Source organism: Sinohyriopsis cumingii, chromosome 1 (assembly GCF_028554795.1).
Source record: "Sinohyriopsis cumingii isolate HCF-2022 chromosome 1, ASM2855479v2, whole genome shotgun sequence".
NCBI classification, from domain to species: domain Eukaryota; kingdom Metazoa; phylum Mollusca; class Bivalvia; order Unionida; family Unionidae; genus Sinohyriopsis; species Sinohyriopsis cumingii.
The window spans coordinates 58,151,460-58,167,432 of NC_142961.1; positions in this window are offsets into that span (position 1 = coordinate 58,151,460).

Genomic DNA, 15,973 nt, shown 5'->3' on the forward strand with positions numbered 1-15,973 from the left:
TATGAGTCAACCACTCCCTTTGCAGATTTCCTAAATGCTCAAAAATGGTAAAGTACTGTTATAAATGTTCGCATTTCTAAAAACAATATTTTAGATCTTTCAATTCTATATCTGCCAATCATCAGAGCTTTCTTTATAAAATACATACAGTCATTATGGTTATTCAAAAATGGTCCAAAACATAGTGCCAAGTTTTGCAAATATAGAGGAGGGGTGTGTTGGTGGCACTTGCCTTCCAACCCGGTACCAATGCCCGATCAATGGTTTCAGCGATGGACCCTAAATGCTTGAAATGAATTGTCCGCAAAGCACACATTCTTTAGGTCAGGGTTCAGAAAGCCACTTGCACTCTTGTCCTGACCGGGTAAAACTTTGGCAGTGCTTTAGTACTTACTCGTGCCTGGGTCGAGTACATTTAATTATCAAATACTTTTGCCTATTTGGCCTAATCTTATGTTACTTTTTAGGCTCGAATAAACAATAACACAAGGAGTGAAAACAACGAGCTTTGAAAAATTTAACAAATAATTTATTTCCCTGGAAAAATACTTTAAAAAATGAAAAAATAAGAACTTACGGTTTTAAGAATCAAATCAAAAAATAATCCAAGAATAATCCACGAATTAAATTTTAGAAGTCCTAATAATGAAATATTCTAATGAATGCAAGTTCGAGCCCCGTCGAAGTATCCCAGATGGAAGGCGATGACGTATACTGTATCCTTTGTGGTGTTGTAAGGTCTACAGTTCTGTGTTATTCATAAACAATAATCCGGTGTTTTAATTAATGAAATGTCTTTGTCCAAGTATTCTGTATGAGCACTCAAATTTCTCCAGGGAAAAAGAAATATCCTTTAGAATCCAAATAATTTGAATGCAAATTAAATTGTAACTTTAACTGACACAACAGACACTTTCCAGTGTAAACTAAAAGTCCCGAGTGAGAGAAATCTCTATAAACAATGATTATACAGTAACTCGAAACGCAAAACAAATTCCCGGATGAGGGTCAACTTTCCAGAACCTTCGAGAAGTATTTACGTATAAAAGCACGTAGTCCCAGTATGACCTTGACAGAAACCAATCATTTTACTCTAAGAATAGGATAAAAATAAAAAGTTGTTTACTTGTCTCAGTGATTTCTGAAATCAAGGTCGGGAACTAGGTCAGCTTTAGGTAGAGTCAAGGTCAAACTATTTTCTGAAAAAAATATCAAGTTCCTAGTAAATAAAACTACATTATTTTGACATATGTTGATATTAAAAATAAAAAGATTTAAAAACTTACAAACAATTAAATTAAATCAAACATAAATTAAATCGAATATACATAATACTACTTGTCACACAGTGTTACAAAGGAAGCCAACAATGCCTTTTGCACTGGAACCTGTCACAAAAAGGATAATAAAATGGGTCTAAATCATGAAAATATTGTTACTTGTGAAGATTTAAGATCTGTCTTATGAATGGTCCGTTTTAAAAATATACAAAACACGAGTTTTATACTGAATCAAGAAATCGTAGCTTTACAGTATGCTACGATTTCTTAATTATATTTGTGTTTACACTGACAGTTTTACATAATGTACTCATTGTTTCAATGTGAATAAATATTTCTTTTCAACGATCTATCAAACGTCTTGATGAAATAGAACTGTGATATGTAAAGGGTCAACAATGTCACATTTTTTGGATATTTTCTCTCTTCCAAGTGTTACGCTCGGCCTAGGTCACCAGGATTTTCAAAACTACAGCTTTGTTGACACATTGTCAAAATGAATACACTAACATATATTTATATTAGTATGTAATTCACTTTCACAAAAATGATGTTAGCTTGTTAAATAGCCCATACTGTGTTGCATATCAGAATCAGATTTGTCATTCAGGGTTACAGTTGTCAGCAAATAGATCACAGTCACTTCCTGTGACCTCTTTTACGCCTTTTATTTTCTCAGATTGAGCAGCTTGTCGTCAGTCCCGTATCTGACGTGGATCCCAGGGACATAGTCAGGGGAAGCATTATTAAGTATGGCAGAGAGCATTGTGATGAAGAGTACTGGGGCGAACACACAACTTTGCTTGACTCTACTGATGCCTGAGAATGGTTCAGCTAACCAGCCGTGATCCACAACACGAGTACACATGCCATGACGGAATTGCCGAACCGTCACGATGAATTGCTCTGAGTAACCGAGTTTTGCTATGACCTTATAAAGACCTCCTCGGCTAACTGTGTCAAAGGCTTTTGTTAGGTCGATGACTGTCGTATGCATGTTGAAGTGTTATTCATTGCATTTCTCCTTGAACTGACGATGTATACAATTCATCGTCCTTTGCTGAAGCCACACTGACTCTCAGGCTGGAACCCTTGATCAATGTGATGCATAAAGCGATTCATCATAATTCTAGCTAGGATTTTGCCGGCTATTGACAGCATAATAGTTCAAATAGTTGTTGCAAGGTTATCTGTTGCCTTTTCACTTGTACATATGGACGATGAATGCATCGTTATTTTTCCTAGGGTACTGTTCCCAGAATCCACATTAAATGGGCGAGTTTTGTTTGTACTGTATTTGCTCCATGTGCTTTGCCATTTAACAGCAGGTGGATAATCAGCAAATGATATGTCGATTTTCACTTGGGGTGATGGATCAAATGCCTCCTTACTGATTGATTACAAATAATTGTGGATGTTCTTCAAGCATTGTGTCCATCTTTGAATTATTTTTTCTTTGTCATTGAGCAGAGTAACACTTTCAACACTCAGTACTGGAGATGTTCGAGTTGACTGGCGTGTATACCATCTTAAAATCATGACATTTATTCGTGTTATTCTTGTCTGGTTAAGAACTGAATCTTATCTGAGTTATCGCTCATCCTTGAGTCTTGGAAAGTCTTATTGATAGTGTTGAAGTTTGCCTTCTTACATTATGAGGAGCTGTCCCATATCAGACGTTCTGTAGTCAACTCATTCAGAGGTGCTCGTATTTCTCATCAAAGCAGTCTTGATGTTTAGCCGTGGTGAGACCAAAGGTTTGGGATTCGGTTGAGCACACGACTGTTTTTGGACAAATGTTTTGAGACATTTTTGGGCATTTATTTGCCTTGTGGTCGTCTAGTAGGCTGAATCTGGAGCTTGAGTTTGGAGACTATCCACAAGTCATCAGTCCAGCATTCTGCACTTCTTATGGCCTTCATCACCCAATTAATTATCCTGCTTTTCTTCTCTCCTGACGATGACGAAGTCAATACGATGTCAGTGCTTGGTAATGGGTGCATTCAAGACATCTTGGTGTGGTTTTGCAGGCGAAAGACTGTGTTGGTGATTAGGAGGTTGTGTTCAGCACATTTCCTCAGTATTAAGAGTCCGTTACAGTTGAGCTTTCCAAAGTCCTTTTTGCCAATGACACCTGGATATGTCTGGCGATCTGTACCGGCTTAATAGAGAAGTCACAGTGGATAATGAGCTTGTCTGCCTTTGGTTCTTCTGCAATAAGAGGCTCCAGATCTTCATAAAATTTGTATTTCATCTGGTCTAGGTTGGTCATGTTGGATGCATAGGTGCTGTTGAGAGCTGCATATCTTTCTCCAGACAGCGGGAGTCTCATTTGTATTAGTCTATTATTCAAGCCCTTTTGGAGATTTGCGAGCTTCATAATTGCTGTGATTTGATGGCTAACCCAACACAAGCTTCACGTGGCATTTCTTTACTTAGAAATTCTAGAAAGAGGTGTAGCCAGGTCCTACTTTGGCGAGTTGTCCAATTGAGATAGGCGAGTTTCACTCGCAGCTGGTATCAGGATGTTGAATCTAGCCATATATAAACCAACTGAGCTCTCTGGTCTATCCAGTGATGTACTGTCCAATAGTGTCTGTATGTTCCAGGCACCTATAGTGAGTTGCGGGATCTAATATGGGCATTATGATCCTCCTCCTAAGGGTTAAATGAGTGTCTCATGATTACAAGTGGCCTAATGGTTGGAGTGTCGGCGTTGGATGCGGGAGGTCGTGGGTTCGATCCACTGTCGAGTCATACAAAAACTCATAACGATGGTACTAACGGCTGCCTCGCTTGGTGCTCATCATTGAGAAGTTAGTGTTAGGACTGGCTGACCTGGTGTCAGGATAATGTGACTGGGTGGGACATCATGTTACATGTCAGAGGCATAATGTCCCAGTGCTAGACATCACTACAAACTGCCACATTGCAGACATCGTAGCAATATGACTGAACAAATATTAAAGCTACGTTAAAAATCCAAATCACACACACATTTTTATCATATTTTTATAGTTGTTTTATTGATACTATTACTTTTGTAAATTTAGAAAATCTGCAAAGGAAGTGGTTGACTCATAAAATTATATCAATCCCATGTTTATTATGTAGCTCATCCATGGCAAAGAGAATTCACATTTGGAATCCTTCTAATCATATCTACTCAACTGATTTTCAGAATTTTCTCCAATGAGTACACACATTACAAATAAAAGTCAGTTCCAATAAAGAAATACCTCCTTTGTGCATCACTGCAGCTGGTACACAATGAATAGACCAAGCTTTGGTGAAATGAGCACATAAGCAACAATGTATATGATATGAAAAAGGTATATTTTGACCGAAGTAAAGGACATTTTTTTAAGAAAACGTGAAGAAGAAAAAATCTCTCAAAAAAGCACGCAGTGGCACCCTCCTGAATTGACCCGGTGTGTGTTTGTGCGTCTATAATGCAGTTGCAGTGCAATGATTTGTCTGAAATTTGCTACATGCTTTCATGAAAATGTAAAATATGGTACTAGTGTGTTGCACTCGCGAAGACATATCTCAACGCCAGGTAGGATGCTTATGATACACATAATCTTTGAAAAACAAACTAAACACAAGGCCCGGACTTGACAGTAAGTATGATGAAAATCTTTAAAAGGAGTTCACAAAATACTGGCAAATGAAAAAACTACATAAAAACAACTAAAACCGTATCACAAATATTCTATTAAGATAAAGGGGGTGAATTCTAGAGCGATTTAGATTTTTAACGTAGCTTTTAAACTTTTTTTTTCTGTCATATTGCTATGATATCTGCAGTGTGGAAGTTAATCTCGATGTCTAGAACTAGGGTATCATGCCACAGACATCTAGCATCATGTCCCACCCAGTCACATTATCCTGACACCAGAATGACCAGCCTTAACACTGACCTCTTAATGCTGAGTGCCAAGCGAGGCAGCTATTAGTACCCTTTTATAAGTCTTTTGTATGACTGGGGTGGGGTGGGCAAGTGAGCATGCTCGAAAATGAACCTTCATAGATTCACAATTATTGACACCAAGTATGACGAGAATATGAAGGAATTTAAGAAATCTATGCAAAATACTAATTTTAATTTAAAAAAGGAATGTAAGAAATCTGTGCAAAATACAAATTTTAATTTAAAAATGAATTTAGGAAATCTATGCAAAATACAAATTTTAATTTATAAAGGAATTTAAGAAATCTATGCAAAATACAAATTTCTATTTAAAAAGGAATTTAAGAAATATATGCAAAATACAAAGTTTAATTTAAAAAGGAATTTAGGAAATCTTTGCAAAATAAAATTTTAATTTATAAAGATCCTTAATTGTTGACAACGAAGATGCCAGCATAAAAAATGAATGTTATGTCTCACTTCCAACTAACATGAGCTCGAAACTGGAAACTAAGTCAAGCACTTTAGAGTAAACATACGACCTACTTTAATTTTATTTGTGTTACTTGCCAGATGCATTTGCATACAATGTTACATTTCATGTGACTAATAATGTCTGAGGAAGTGATGTCAGTTTCTTTTATTAACCAAGTGCAAAGTATCACGTAATTTGGTCTATGGTTGTGATATCAGTGTACGGAAACCATTTTTTTTTTCAGTCACAGTGGCCTTGACGCTTCACCCATAATCAATGGGCTTCTTCATTACCTCAAATGTAATTTTCAGACTTCACGTAGGTACATTCTGTATAACTGAAGTTATCATATGGAAAAGTTAATCAACAGAAAGTCATAAGTTTAGATATGCTCCACCAAATTGGTAGACTTATAAAAGGTGTAATTATAATGTGATTTTAATTGCTGTTTACCCTTATATTTATACTTAACAGGTTATCTAGTTGAATATTCGTAAAAAGTAGTGACTTAATAGGGGTTAAAATTTCATGTGACAATCCAAATTGTAATAAAGCAGAGTGCTACAACCATCTTTCATCTTCTTGAGCAATAACAAGATTTTTAAATTAGCTGCTTTGGTGGGTATATTGGATGTCAGCTTGGTACCATTTTTATTTAGGACCAACAGGGATTCATGAGAAGTCTTCTGGTGGAACCCCATGTTGATATGACTATTCATTTTGGATTATTGATAAAAAGATTTTCAAGATGGATGGCATGATGGCCATACTCCATATCAGATTGGTACCATTTCTGTTTGTACTCACTCGATACTGTAAGAAGTTTTATGGTGAAAGCCTAATATCGATATGACCAGCCATCCAGGAAAAGTGACTACCATCATGGTAGTCATATTGATCATCACAATTTTCATTCATGACCAACCTGTCGTCATAAAAAGTATTTAAGTGAAAACCTCGTGCTGACATGACCATTCATTCAGAAGAAATCGTGACAAGATTTTCAAGCTGGCCACTATTGCAAGCATACTGGATGTCTGAATGGTTGGTTGGTTATTGTGGATTTAACACCGTCTATCATTACACTATATTATACAAATGGTAGCCAGTATAACTGGTACAGGAAGAACCCAGGAATGACATGGTAAGAACCACCATTACAGGGGAAGTTAATGGCAAACTTTCTCACATACCCACATTGGTCGAGCCAGAGACTTGAACCCAAGCAGACATAAAACAGTGATTGTTAAAGGCAAGCACTTTAGACCAATTGGCCATCCAGGGCTCCAAATGTCTACACCATCAGGACCAATGAGACATCCTAACAAGTTGTTTTGTTTAACGCCTGTATCAGTATAGCCATCCATTATGGAACAGTGATAATAATAATTTCAAGGCAGCAAACATGGCGACCATTTGCACATCAGATTGACATTTTCACTTTTGGTTGAACTGTGCATCAGAAGGTCTTCTGGTGAAAACTCCATGGCAATATTACTTTTCATTCAGGAGGAATAGCAATAACAAGATTTCAAGAAGGTTACTGTGGGGGCCATATTACACATTAGGTCATTGTTAATTATGCATTTAGGAGTAGCGATATCAAAATGTGCAAACTGGCACTGTGGGGGCCATATAAGACATTAGGTCACTGTTAATTATGTATTTAGGAGTAGCGATAGCAAAATTTGGAAACTGGCCCAGTGGGGGCCATATATAACATTAGGTCACTGTCAAATATGCATTTAGGAGTAGAGAGCATGTTCCAGGTAAAGTAGCCAGGACAGACGAACACTCCGACCTTTTCATTTAGGATTAACTCGACACCAAAGTCTTTTAGTGAAAATCCCATGTTGATAAAAGTAGCAAGGGGCTGACATCAATTTGACCAATTAGCCGAAAAGACCTAGAACGCTTGGCGGGATATATACATATATAATACATACAACATACATATATAGATTGATGAGCATCAATCTATCAGACAAACAAATTTTAGGCAAGAAAGTAAATCTTTTCGAGGAATATGAGTGGCCATGAAAAGGGCTTTTGATGTTTTGTTAACACCATTCCGTTAACACAGAGGACATCGATCAATCTTCTTGACTTCCTCAAACTTCTTATGAGTTCTGGACCATGGATGAGAACTCTCTTTAAACAGCCTTGTCTCTCTACATATATTCTTTTTTTCCAAACGCTCGTATCGGTGATCCGGATAATTGTCCATGATGATTTGAAATACATGGGTAAGTCCGTGCGGAACAGCATTGACGATACGAGGGCAGATGATTCAACGTTAGTCCACATCTTTAGACGAGAACAGGTGAAGGGAATGCAATGAACTGCGAATATTTATAGTTGAAGAGAGGATCGAAACGGATTGAGTTCTTTCACCAATCCTAACACGCATTACAAAATTCAGTCACAGTGCTAATTCTGTCTTCCAATCCGAAGAGAACGGCCTGTTACGTCACATTCCCTATATTCATGCGCTAGCGTCAGTGCGCAGTGAATCCATGCAACATAGTTTTCAAACATGACGGAAATTAAGAAGATGAATTGGGGTGCACCGGCCGTGGAGACGAGAAGCGATCGTATAGCATCGGCTACCAAAGTAAACACAGTCTTACTTCCAGAAGTGTCCGATTTTAATTGGGATTAAGTCGATTTTCTTTCTTCTTCGCAAGAATTTGTTCCGGTACCAGTACCGTCGCCACCTTCTCCTCCTTTACCACACGTCGAGGATTTTAAATAGAGACAGAAAGAAGAATTGGAGAAATTTTTACAACAGCAGAAAGAAGCAGAACAAGCTTTTCTCCTTCAACAGCAACAGCGATAAGAAGAAGAAACAAGAAGTAAATGACAGGAAGAAGCAGCAGGCAAGACACAAGGTCTAGGAGAGAAGGAGGACAGTGAAAGTCAAACGGTAACGGTACTCTTAGATATTTTAGTAGAGTTAAGGAGTCTGAAACAAAAATATCAGACTTCTTTATTACGACCCAAGGGAAAAAGACCTTCCCGAGCCAAACAGTCCAACCCTGTTACTACGCCTGAGATACCACCCCTAGTGATTTCTACCAAATCATTGACAGGAGCAAGTCCAGAAGTAGGCCTTGGCCGTGGAAAAGGCTTAAGACAGTTAAAGCAGATTAGGTCCCGTTCCTGACTTTGTTTTTAAAGAACAAATACCCAACGGTCCTTTTCAGGGCCACCTATGTGTCTCGAAAAGAGATAGTATTCATTTTGCCAAAACCAATTAAAACTCAAAATCCTTTTTTTGCTCCATGATGTACGTGTGTGAAAGCGTGAGTGTAGGTCCTTATTCTAAAAAATCAAAACCAAGAGACAAAACGTTTTGTGTCTGGTCTATTCTGGTACAAATTTTACAATCCAATTCACAACACATTTAAAAAAAACTGCATAGACGTCTCCTGTGTGTTTGTTCACTCTGTTTTTTTTTTTAATTTCTTCACTTTCACAGGTTTTTCCTCCTCTTCTTCCTCACTTTCTCCTCGTATTCTTTTCTTCTCTTTTTTTTCTTTCTCGATGTGTATGGGTTCTTCCTTTTGGGAGGGTACCTCTTCTTCCTGTTCGGAACCCATCTCTTACTCTTGCTCCTGTTGTTTTTTTTATAGGGCATTTTAAAGACCAATGACCGTTCTTTTGACAATGATTTACAGGTATCTTGACGTTTGTCTCTTCTAACACCTGTCTTGCTTTTTTGACGGTCTGGATACTATATAGCCCAATGCCCTTTCTTCTTACAGATATTGCAAGTATCTTTACTTTTATCTCGAATGGAGGGGTAGTAGTCCGTCGGCTTGTCTGAAGAAAACTTTCGTATGACACCTCGCAAAGCTCTGATCAGAAGTTCGATCTGTAAGGGCTCTTCCATCGTCTGGTCGGTTTGAGAGTGAAATCAATACTGGAAGGGAAGACACTGCCCCTTGATATAGGAAAGACTCTGGTTTGACATGGACATAAGGAAGACTCTGGTTTGACATGAATATAGGGACCCATGACGTTTAAAATGTAGTCATTTGACATTTTGCAGTCAAAATGAAACGATGGCATCATTTCGTGGAGAAAAGAGAAGAAAGTAAGAGACAGAAACGTGATTTATTGCCTCGCACAGTAGCTGAAGTATTGGCTCAGATTCATGCCAGCGATTTTGAAGATGACATGAGTGAGCCAGAATCCAAACCCAGAGAGTCTACACTCAAAGTTCACCACAGTCACCAGTAAAGCCTCAAAAGCACTATCATATTCGAGAGACGGAAAAGCGCTCCTCTAGAAAATTTAGAAGTACGGCTTACACGTATACGGTGAAGTTAAAAGATTTCAAGTCCGAAGTACCATTGGAAAAAGCAGAGGGGTTCATCACCGAGGTGTGGGATTCTTTGTTAAGCACACCAAAACGGCAATGTTAAGCTAAAGAAGACGATCGCTTGAGACTTTCCATTCATCACGACAGTTTGAAGTCCCCCGTTCGGATAGAGTTTAGAAGCCCAGCAGAATTGACACCTTCCAAAGTCATCGACAAGATTCAACACGTGCAACAATCCAACGACAAGTTTCACATCACCGATGGAAAAGCGACACTATTCATGACCCATGTTTCTCTTCCCCAAGGTACAGGACGTAAAAAGGTGTTATTGGCAGACGACCTTGGTAGTACCAAAAAGAATCTCGTCCGAATTTACAACCCTCAAGACCAGATGTGTTTAGCCCGTATCATGGTGGTGGAACGAACGTATGCGGAAAATAATCACACGGCAGAATGGAAAAGAGCCTGGGCAAACATTGGAAAATCGAACCGAGCAAACAGCGAAGAGAAGCAGAACTCTTGAACTCCTGTTACAGCAAGCGGGCTATCAAAGGACACACCCTGTGGCATTACAAAAATGCAAAAATTGCGAGACATCTTGGCTCAACGTTACACCGTGAAAGTGCACCCTCAAGAAGTGAGCGGACCTCTGTTGCATCGAGGCAAAACTTTCAAAAATGAAAATACTTTCACGTCTATCATCACGATGAACATTTCGATGCCATTACCAGTATCGCTTCGTTCCTGGGATACGGTTATTACTGTGAGAAATGTGACTATGGCTATAACAATCAAGAGCAACACCAGCAATATGGATCGAAATGTGAGGCATGTTTGGCCTCTCAACCCTGTCTGGAAGAAGGACAAGAACAAGCGCATTGTCCTGCTTGTCAGCGAACTTTTGTCAAACCTGCCTGTTACCAACATCTGAAGATGTAAGGTTCACAGACGAAAAGTGCTTATCAGCTCCTGAGATTGTGCCCTACTTATGAACAAGGCATACGTACAAATAATGCCAAGGCACACGTATGTTCAGGAAAGAAACGATGTCACATTTGTCATCAAATCGTGGACTTTGAACAGTTTGTACGGAGACCGGACCTATGTCACCAGTTTGCTGTACCAAGCCGAAGAGGAGAAAGGAGAAGAAAACAAATACCTGGACATTTGTTCGCTGTGTTGTCACTTTCAAGTAGGGCACCCGCAATTGATGACGGAACACATCGACCTGGACAACATTCGACAATACGAAGGCTTGATCAAGTGCAAGGTCTTGTCTCTCAGGGACTTTACCATCCTGTTTTACCTCGCTATTGCCAAGGAAAACTGATGTTTCCCTTGTGGCATACTTATGCCGAAACATGTAATCAAGATCACCCTTGTCAGCACACACGGGAATAAACGCGCATTGACGGGAACGTGAGTCAGCGTGGAATTGTTTAAAACTCTGGACCTGGGATACCAATTGTTAGAAGTCTACGAAATTTACCACTTTCCCAAGAAACAAAAATAACACAAAGGTGACCAAATTCAGAAAGGCATTTTCGCAGACTACGTTGATGCCTTTCTGAAAATGAAACAAGAAGCTAGCGGCTATCCTTCCTGGTGCCACACTCCCGAAGACCAAATGAAATTCAAAGAGAAATACTGGGAGCAGGAAGGCATCACTTTAGACCACGTGGAGAAAAACGAAGGAAGGCGATAGTTTGCGACAGTGATGTTAAATTGCTTGTGGGCTAAAATGGCACAACGACCGTGTTTCCCCCAAGACGTAGTATTTGACAGAACCTTCCCGCTACTTCCAGATGATTCATGACAAAACCAAATACATGAAACACGTGGACTTCGTTCATGAGGACTTTATCTTAGCCAATTACGAAGAAGAACTGGACTTTGTAGAAGCCGACGAATTGAGAAATGTCATCATTGCGGCTTACGTGACAACCCAAGCTCGCTTAAAATTGCACGAAGCTGTAAAACTGCTAGGAGATTGCTTCCTGTACTTTGACACCGATCGCCTGGATCATCGTCACTCTGACATCGAAGGAGACCGTTTTCAGTAAGTAGCCTGGACAGACAAACAATCCGACCGACAAGATTCTAGGTTTTGCTTGTGACAGTCCCAAAATTTACGGCTACGAATACCGGGTCGAACAAGAAGTGCACGCCGAGTGTAAAGTGAAAGGATTGATTTTCAATGTCGCACCTGTCGAGTGGTGAACTTTTGGGTACTGAAAGAAGCCATACAGTCTGGACAGTATGGAAACTTTAAAGTGACCGCGTATGAGCCGCACAAGATTGTACGTTTACTCATACACCAAATTGTCAAATCATGTACCAGAAGCGAGTGAAGCTTACCAACTACTTCACTTTACTGTACGGACACGTCGATATTGGTCAGCATATAAAAAAGACAACGTCTAAGACCGATGGTTCATTGTAACTACCAAGACCATGCGAGAAAGATGAAATCTTTTAAACAGATATCATTCAAGTTGGGGGATGACTACTACCACTATCACTACACCTACCATGGAAAGTGAAGATGTGTGTGTCAAACGGATGCGAAATCGATGGTTCTTCTTACAGAACACCATATCACTTTACCGATGTTCATGGTGGATGCAATCCTGCACGTGAAACCATGCAGCTACCACCCTTCGGATGTCACCCAAAACTGAGCAAACTCCTGCTTATTTCACCCTTCTCTCATCGAAATGAACATGTGAAAGACGAATATTCATTCGTTCCTTGTGCGCTTGCCTGAAAACTGCGACTTTCAAAGTCGTTATCAAATCTTCCAAGAAAAATGGCCTAAATATCTGGGAGAACATACCCCCGAAGAATTAACCAGAGCCGGATTGATCTACTTGGATAAAGAGAATAAAGTCAAGTGCTTCAGGTGCTGTGTGTCACGTCACGAGTGGGAGCAGAAAGATTCAGCTTACCTGGAACATGCTCGATGGTTTGGCATTATCACTACCTACCTTTAGTGGGACCCTAGTCATTTGAAGTAGCATATCATGTCGTGTAAGATTCCACCTTGGCTAAGAGTTAAACGTTGGATAACACCGAGACAAATATTTAAACCTCATTTGACAAGTAATATTCACGGTTTTCCAAACGAACTGGAGGAGAAGACCTACAAGGATGTTTGGCAGGGGCTTGAGAGAGCAAAATCTCAATTGGTGACAGTAGAACTGTTTTGTCGAGAAATTCACAAGAGGAAAATGAAAAAAGTCAATAACTCGTTAGATTTATCTGTATCAAGTCTGCGTTAATTAGATTATTTCACTTTGGACCGTTTACATTAGAAGATTCTATTGACATTCGTGACCGTTACCCTGCATGGCAGTGGTCAGAAATTACTCATTATGTTCAATAATTTCGCTCTAGGAGAAGATTTTAAATAAGATAATACTGACATGATCATGGATTCTTTACAAATTTGTGGTTTGCATGTAGAGTTGAGGGAACGCATTTACCGAGAGTTGGTCAAAATACAAGTGAACAGCAAACAATAATTGCATCCGTCACGTCACCGAGGTTTAAAGCACTGGTACCCGATTGCTATAAGAGGACTGATTCAGATGAAAGTGTTCCAGTGGTCAGACATTGTTAAACAGTAAGTGGGCGAGAAGGATTGGTTTGTTGTGACTCATTCTTTTTACTACAAAGTAGACATATTTCAACGATTTCCAGATGAAGAGTTAGATGATTACAAAAATCTTTTACACAACGTAAACTTAGTTCAAGAGGAAACTTCTGAACGGTGTGTTTTGATGTGCAAGTTAGTGACTAAACCATTTAGATTCGCCACTGGAGTACGATCATCTCTGTGCAGAAAGTACTTATTGCCTCCAACAAAAAGAGATATAAAAACGACCTACCATGCCACGACCCTTATAAGTGGTGATACAACAGATTCCGTGGAAGGAAATCAATGAGAATATTCAAACTGTAGAGGATTACGAACAATTATTACGAGAACTGTGTCCCATGAATTGGGGTTGACATGTGATGTGTGTCTTAGTGACTTGTTTACTGGGATTTCATTTAGCAATCGATTCCTTGTGGACTCTTTACAAACAGTACTTACCACCAAATAAAACATGAAAGTGGCTCACTCAAATGTCCACAAGAGACTCATTTTGTTAGAAGCCTTGCGTTTTCATCTGGATACTTCTCGACCTCTACGGGAAAAAATTCGTCAACTTTTAAATACTGAAGATGTATACGACGATGTGTGTGTAGCTCACTGGACAGATGTACCTGACTGGAAAAATTGGGGTATTGAGGCTTGGACCAAAGAAAGGTCCAATTAGGCCCAAGGGGTGTGATCATCAATTCAAATGTAAAGTGAAAAAAGTAACTTTGAAACCTGTGTTAGTGACAGTGTCAGAAGAAGAACCTGACACCGAGTAAAACTACAACCTTCAGGGCAGGACTGTCATGGACATTCTTGAAAGGCCATTCCGGGAGGACACCGGTGTGACTGTATCCATTATAGAGACTGTATGAACATTACCCACTGTCCCTCGGACACCTTTGTTATCAAAATCGTGTTGTACAGTCACTTGTTTACATTCCACTTTGATCATTTTGACGTGTTTTTATCGGTGTACTTATCCATTTGGCTTTTATGTATTTTTGTCTTTCATGTTGTTCCATTAAAAAAAAAAACGTTTCCTGAAAAAGTATAAAAACTCTTATCTTGTCCGTCTTCATGTCAAAAATGACATTCCCTGCACTATTGTTACCTATGATGTTGCTGCTCCCTTTTCCTTCACTTTCAACGTCATGGACGAACACTTAGATCGTGCCAGGTGGGAGGCCTTGTATATTTGCTATCCCATTAACATGTTAATTGCCAAACCCAGTGGATTAGACAAAACCGAATTTGTCAAACGTTTGATCAAACATAAACATCATTTGATCGATCGTCCATCTCAATGGATTGTGTGGTCTAATAAAGAGACACAACTGGCGTACAATCTCGTGCAAGAAAGTCAAGGAGATTCCATTGTGATTGTGGAAGGTATTCCTGGCGAAGAGGATGGAATCGTGTCTGACCCCAGTCGAACCCATCTGGTCATTTTATGAGGCCATGTTAGGAGAAGACGAACAAGAAATTAAACTGTCTTTTACGCGCAAAGCACATCATTGTAATGCCAGTGTCATTTACATCACTCAAAATTTGTTTCAACAAAGAAAAGCCCATCGCACCATCAGTCTCAATGCTCATTAAGTGGTCTTGTTTAAACACCCTAGAAATAGATTGCAAGTGCAAGTCTTAACCAAACAGCTGACTCGTGTGTACGATGAATCCACTCAAATCCCACATGCCTATTTACTCGTGGATTGAAAACCCACTACCCCCAATTATTTGCAATTTCGTACCCATCTGTTTCACCAGTGGGGCCAAGACAGAGGGCCTGTCGTGTACATATCCCCGTCATCGACTTAACAAATAAATCTATAAAAACCTTGGTCATTATGGGTCTGTCCCACACAGTGTCAATATGACGTCCCTTCAGTCTCATCTTCCTGTAAAATATGTACGTCATCAGAAGCATACAAAATCCATAAATATGTGCTCGTATCTTAGAAGTGAATCTCAAAGAAGTCTTTTGATGGTTTACGGTGACAGCACGTCAGTTTCTGCAAGGCATCATTCACATTCCACATCAAACCAAACACATATTTGACAAAAACAAAGTAGCCTTGACGCAACTGGTCGATCTCCGCATTGATACTCAAAACAAAAGCAAATTATTTTGAAACCTGGAGGTAGCAGTTCTCTAGGTGTCATCATTTACTCCCTCTTACGATGGGATCCCAATTCCCTTAAAGTCCTAACCAAGAAAATAGCCACTCCCAGAAAAGCCAAACGAACCCAAAAGAAGAAAAAGAGCCACAGTGTCAAGACCAGGTCACAGTCCCAGAAAAAGAAAATCCCACAGAAAACAGTTTCTAAC